General features: G+C 52.6%; 1 pseudogene; it reads left to right on the top strand.

The window, feature by feature from the left end:
* The first annotated feature begins 3,279 nt into the window (after positions 1 to 3,279).
* Positions 3,280 to 4,113, top strand: LOC111520485 (annotated as a pseudogene).
* The last annotated feature ends 2,926 nt before the right edge of the window (positions 4,114 to 7,039 follow it).

Here is a 7,039-nt window from a genome sequence, read left to right as displayed (position 1 = left end):
GCGTGGCTGCAGGGACAGGCTCCGTGAGCTGGCGCTTGGCCTGCGCTTGGCTTCTGAACAAGCCTATGGGTCCACAGCCCAGCCATGAGCAGACGCTGGTGGGACGTTCCCTGCAGACCAGTGCAGACCCCTTGGCCAAGTGTCTGGTGGGACAGCAACAGCTCTGACCAGCCTCCTCCAACAGCTCCAGACCGTGAACCCTGCAGCCAAAGGGCTCACTGTGCGGAAAAGTGGCGAGGAAGACTCAGGTCCAGTCTGCCTCTGGGCTCATCCGCGGCCTGGTAGGCCACACAAAACAGGAAAAGGCCCAGGCCCCGGAGCCCTGGCACCCACAGGCCCACAAGGCACCACAGGGTCACTGAACTGTGGCTCCCTGTTCCAGCAGGGAGGCCGAGGCAGCCGTCGGGGAAAATGGAAAGAGCCATCTCAAGAACTTGGCACGGGGGCCTCCAACCGGCGGTAACACCCACAGCAGCAAGCACCCTCCCTGCCCACCCCTCACATCAGGCGTCAGTGAGTCCCAGGGAGGAGGCGGCAGTGGGGACCGTGGCTGTGGCTGAGCTCGGGGGGCCTAACCAGAAGGGCAGAAAAGACAAGACCACAACAGACATGCCCAGACGGACAGTGACCTCAGCCCTCGGTGGCAGGGCAGGGCCAGTAAACAGGCTGAGCCAGGGTGAGACTGGCTGGGTGCGGGTCCCCACACGCTGGGTCTGCCTTCCTGTGGGACACCTAGCAAAAGGGAGAAGAACCAAGCCTGCCCAAAACGTCAGACCCAGCAGTCACCGCTGTCGTTATTTTGGTATTTTCCTTCATCTTTTTCTCTCTCTGCATCTAAATTTTGACAAAATCGGGGTCCCTGCAGGAGCATGCTGTGGCCTGGGGTTTGCTCCTCCTCCGGCTGCTCTGCTGCTTCCAGCCGACCTCACTCCTGGGCTCAGGGTACCCATGTGGGGACCCGGCCATTGGCTGAGTACGTCTGTTCCACAGGAGGCTGGGAGGCTCACTGGGCTTACTCAGAGGAAAACCTGAACCAACTCCATCATCCGCCTCCATAAACCACGGCTCTGCCTGGCATCTGGGCCTCCTTTCAGATCCAGGGTCTGGAAATTCCTGAAAGGCCTGATTATTTCCCATCCCCGTTGCACAGCCTCCTGATAAGCAGAGGAGGATCCATTTGGGAAGGGGTGGTGGGAAAATTAGCTGCATATTTTTGGCATTTAGCAGGGCCCCTTCCTCTGGGAGACGCAGTCTCTCCTCCATTCCAGGGGCCTGGGTCTGTCCAGAGTCTGGAACTTGGCCGAGGGCCCGGAACTCTGTGTTGGGGCTTCCAGTCAGAGCGCAGGACTCCTGCTCTCGAACCTACAGCCTTTCTGCCAGCACAAAACGGGGACGCCTTTGGCAGGACGTCCATTTTTTTCAGTTGTAGGGAAGCCGCGCCCACCAGGCAACGCGGGAACTATGTGGGTCAGATGACCGCGCCTCTGCTGCCCCTCACCGCTGTGCTGGGAATCACGTTGGCCGCTGGCTCCCGCCAGCCCGGAGCTCCACCATCCCCACTGCATTGGGAGTCCAGCTGCAGGGCAGCAGTTCCCACCGCAGGTTTCGGCCTACAGAAAAGAATGATCACGGAGCTCTTCCCAGGGGCGAGTGAGGGTGAGGGTGCGGGTGAGGGTGCGGGTGAGGGATCAGGTGTGGGTGTGGGTGAGGGTGTGGGTGACAGTGCGGGTGTGGGTGAGGGATCGGGTGCGGGTGAGGGTGCGGGTGAGGATGAGGGTGTGGGTGAGGGTGATGGTGAGGGTGGGGGTGCGGGTGTGGGTGAGGGTGCAGGTGAGAATGAGGGTCGGGGTGAGGGTGCAGGTGAGGATGAGGGTCGGGGTGAGGATGCGGGTGAGGGTGAGGATGCGGGTGAGGGTGCAGGTGACGGATCGGGTGAGGGTGAGGGTGCGGGTGATGGTGCGGGTGAGGGATCGGGTGTGGGTGAGGGTGACGGATCGGGTGCGGGTGAGGGTGAGGGTGCAGGTGAGGGTGCGGGTGAGGGTGAAGGTGAGGGTGCGGGTGAGGGTGAGGTGCGGGTGCGGGTGATGGCGTGGGTGAGGGATCGGGTGTGGGTGACGGATCGGGTGCGAGTGTGGGTGAGGGTGCGGGTAAGGGTGTGGGGCTACCCCGTGAATTCACTCCTCAGAATCCTGGTGAAGGGGTGACCTCTAAGCCCCAAGGACATCAAGCTGGTCTTGCGTGATAAATCCATCCTAGCGTTCCACTGTCCTCTCCAGTATACTAGGAAAGTTCTGGATTTCACTTAATTTAGGGTAGGCTACCTGTGGGGCAACAGTTTCGGTGTTTGACCAAGAAAATGGGGGCGGGAGGGGTGGTCACTCCCAGTCGTTCACTCCAACACATCAAGTCCTGAATCTCGTATCTGAGTCCCTGTCTCACTTATGCAAGCTTATATTCCTTCCACCCAGATCCCACACTCTCAACATCCATTTCCACACATTTTCCCCAGGTTTTGGTAGGGAAGCATTTGTGGGCCACACCTCACACCTTCTCTTTTGGGGCCTGCTGGAACTCCAGTCTGGATCTAGGTCTAGAAGGAAAACAGAGGTGGTGGTGGGTCCTGGGCAGGATGGTGGCGCCTTACAGGGCAGCTCCCTAGGGAAGGGGCTTGAGGGTCTTCAGGCAAAGGGGTCTCAGCTCCCCAGGCAGTGGTGGAAGAGCCGCATGTGCCTTCAAAGAAGACTTGCGGAGTTTACGGGCAGATCCCAACAGGCTTGCGGGGCTTGTGGTCCTCAGCTTCACTGGGATCTTCTCACATGCCCCCATTCCAACGTCAGGTTCCAGTTCTTTCCCAACTTCCCTTAAACTTAACAAAAGAGGCACTGCAAAGTCGAAACTGTAGATTACGCTGTAATTAAATCATCCAGGAGACGAGGCTTCAGGTTTGTTTTGCAGAAATCTCAGCCCCATGGCTACAGGAGATAAGGACTTATTTCAAGGTAGTCATAGAGGCTTTCAGGTTCCTTTTTCAGACTCCAAGCCAGGAATTTAAAGCACCGAGAGCTGGAGCTGCTGTGTCCATCACTAGCAGCTCCTTGTCCTGCTAATTCCTGTCTACAGCTTCACCAGCACATGGGCCAGTGAGACATTCCTGCCGCCCTCTTTCTTCCTCAGCTCTTTCTCTTCCCCCTTGTTCAATTTGCTTGGAAGCATGAAAGAAGAAAGTACAGGGCTGCCCCCAACCCCTCTGCTTCTGCCCATCACAAATGCCACGAACCTATGGTCCCCACCATCTCCTCTCTCTTCTCCCACCTCTTCAGCAAGAAGCAGGTGCACATTTGGATGGTTTGATTGGATGCTGCCTACACATTGTGTATAAACTGAAGTTAGGGCAGGTACTCACCACAGTTCTTGCCATTGGTTTTAACATGGAAGCAGTAAAATATAAGAACACTTGTTTTGGGCCGGGCACGGCGGCTCAGCCTATAATCCCAGCACTTTGGGAGGCCAAGGCAGGCAGATCACGAGGTCAGGAATTCAAGACCAGCCTGGCCAATATGGCGGAGCCCCATCTCTACTAAATATACAAAAATTAGCCGGGCGTGGTGGTGGGCTCCTGTAATCCCAGCTACTTGGGAGGCCGAGGCAGCAGAATTGCTTGAACCCAGGAGGTGGAGGTTGCAGTGAGCTGAGATCACACCATTGCACTCCAGGCTGGTTGACAGAGCGAGACTCTGACTCAAAAAGAGAACACTTGTTTCACAGTGTGGGATGTTGGTGGTCAAGATATAATGAGGCCTCTCTGGAAGCATTACTTCCAGAATACCCAGGGTCTACTTTTGCTGGTAGACAGCAATGATCATGAAAGAATTCGGGAAGTGGCAGATGTGCTGCAGAAAATGCTTCTGGCAGGTGAGTGTGGAGACGCAGCGCCACTGCTCTCTGCAAACAAACAGGGTTTGCCCAGCGCTTGGGCCATCAGTGCGACGACAGATGAGCCAGCTCTTCAGTCTCTTCCTAACAGGACATGGTATGTTCTAGCCACTTGTGCAACATGGAGCTGGTGTGGATGAGGGACTTGACTGGCTGTCAAATGAGTTTTCAAAACATTAAATGGAAAATAGACATCTAACCAAAGGCACGTTTGATAAAATTGGTCCAGACTTGCTACAGCAAAATTAGTTTGTATCTTGGTTAAGAAACAGCATCTGGGACTGGCTTGGGCAGAATAATAAACTTATTTTCTTGCCAATTATTGTTTGCCAGATATAATGTTGTTATTTAGCAATGTGCTTGGTTTTAAAGAAATTCTTCTTGGGAAAAAAGTGTCCCCATTTACTTCCCATAAGCCTAAAACCTGGACATAGTTGTGAAACCTTTAAATAAACCACCCTGGAGATTAAAATACAGAAAAATAAATACCTAAGGCGGGCGCGGTGGCTCACGCCGGGGGACCCTGTTGGGGAGGAAATAAACCACCTTGGCGATTAAAATACAGAAAAATAAATACCTAAGGTGGGCACGGTGGCTCACGCCCGGGGAGCCTGTTGGGAGGAGTTGAATCCCCTGAGCTTGCTGGAGACCAGCCTGGGCAACATCATGGCCCTTGTCTCTATTTTAAATAAATAAATAAATAAATAAGGCCGGGTGTGGTGGCTTGCGCCTGTAATCCCAGCACTTTGGGAGGCCGAGGTGGGTGGATCATGAGGTCAGGAGATCGAGACCATCCTGGCTAACATGATGAAACCCCAAACCCCGTCTCTACTAAAAAAATTAGCTGGGGTGGTGGCAGGTGCCTGTAATCCCAGCTACTCGAGAGGCTGAGGCAGAAGAATCGCTTGAACCTAGGAGGCGGATGTTGCAGTGAACCAAGATCACGCCACCGTACTACAGCCTGGGTGACAGAGACTCCATCTAAAAAAAAAAAAGGAAGAAAAAAGAATTCAGGCTGGGCACAGTGACTTACATCTGTAATCCCAGAACTTTGGGAGGCCGAGGCAGGCAGATCACTTGAGGTCAGGAGCTCGAGACCAGCCTGGCCAACATGGCGAAACCCTGTCTCTACCAGAAAAATACAAAACATAGCCAGGCATCGTGGCATGTGCCTGTAATCCCAGCTACTCGGGTGGCTGAGGTAGGAGAATCGCGTGAACCCAGGAGGCGGAGGTGGCAGTGAGCCGAGATCACACCGCTGCACTCCAGCCTGGGTGACAGAGCAAGACTCTACCTCAAAAAAATTAATTAATTAATTAAAAATAAATAAAGCACTGACTCACCATTTTCTTTTCCCAGGTTATCCAGGGCACTTGGGTGAAAGCATCACCCGTTTTTACTAGAATGTTCCATGGCAGCCTTGGTTCCAGAGGCACTTGGTGAATTCTGCCCATCGATGACCATTTGCATGAATTATCAGCGCCTCTTTCCTGAGGGAAACGGGGTCATGAATGCTTTTAAGTCAAAGGCAGTCAAAGATCCAGCTCCAGAAAACCCAGAACCTGCTTTGATCACTCCACATCACAGAACAGAAATACCAACTGGCCCAAGAGTCCAAGAAACTACAAGAGGATGGGAGGAAGGGGGATCAGTTGCCCGCTGGTCTGGTAACCCTATCCTGCTCAACCTTCCAAGAATTAAAAAAAGAAAAAAAAAAAAAAACCCCTTTTTGCTGGGCTGAGTTTGTATCCCTCCAAGATTCATACTGAAACCTAATCTCCACTGTGGTGGCATTAAGAAGAGGGGTCTAGGCCGGGCGTGGTGGCTCAAGCCTGTAATCCCAGCACTGTGGGAGGCCGAGGTGGGAGGATCACCTGAGGTCAGGAGTTCGAGACCAGTCTGACCAACATGGTGAAACCCCGTCTCTACTAAAAGTACAAAAAAATTAACCGGGCGTGGTGGCACATGCCTATAGTCCCAGCTACTCAGGAGGCTGAGGCAGGAGAATTGCTTGAACCTGGGAGGCGGAGGTTGCAGTGAACCGAGATCACACCATTACACTCCAGCCTAGGCAATAAATTGAGACTCCATCTCAAAAACAAAAATAAAAAATAAGAAGAGGGATCTTTAGGAGGTGACTAGGTCATGATGGGAGAGCCATCATGAATGGGATTAGTGCCCTTTTACAAGAGGCCTAAGGGAGCTGATTTTCTCTCTCTGGTACATGAGGATGCAGCAGGAAGGCACCATCTGAGCGGAACAGGCCCTCACCAGTCATCATATATGCTGGTGCCTTGATCTGGAACTTTCCAGCTTCCAGAACTAGGAGCAATACATTTCTGTTGTTTATAAGTGACCCAGTCTAAGGTGTCTTGTTATGACAGCGCAAATGGACTAAGACACTGCTGGATTTTTATTGGAACTGCATACATCAATTTTGGGAATAACAGACATCTTAACACTATCAAACCTTCTAATCCATGAACATAGTATACTCTATATATTTGTCCATCTTTTTAATTTATTTCAACAGTATTTTGTAGTTTTCAGTGTACAGGTCTTTCTGTCAAATTTATTTCTAAGCTTTTTTTTTTTTTTTTTTGAGACTGAGTCTCACTTTGTCGCTGAGGCTGGACTGCAGTGGTGTGATCTCGGCTCACTGCAACCTCTGCCTCCCAGGTTCAAGCAATTCTCCTGCCTCAGCCCCCTGAGTAGCTGGAATTACAGGTGCCTGCCACCAGCCTCGGCTAATTTTTGTATTTTTAGTAGAGATGGGGTTTCACCATGTTGGCCAGGCTGGTCTCAAACTGCTGACCTCTGGTGACCTGCCCACCTTGGCCTCCCAAAGTGCTGGGATTACAGGCGTGAACCACCGTGCCTGGCCCTATTTCTAACTTTTTTCATATATTTTTTAATACCATGGTAAATGTCATCTCTTAAAAATTCAGTTTCTGGGCCGGGCGCGGTGCCTCAAGCCTGTAATCCCAGCACTTTGGGAGGCCGAGACGGGTGGATCACGAAGTCAGGAGATCGGGACCATCCTGGCTAACACAGTGAAACCCCGTCTCTACTGAAAATACAAAAAAACTAGCCGGGCGAGGTGGCC

This window comes from Piliocolobus tephrosceles, chromosome 20, assembly GCF_002776525.5.
Source record: "Piliocolobus tephrosceles isolate RC106 chromosome 20, ASM277652v3, whole genome shotgun sequence".
Classification (NCBI taxonomy): domain Eukaryota; kingdom Metazoa; phylum Chordata; class Mammalia; order Primates; family Cercopithecidae; genus Piliocolobus; species Piliocolobus tephrosceles.
The sequence above is the reverse complement of the archived record's forward strand: the minus strand, read 5'-3'. Positions and strand labels throughout refer to the sequence as shown.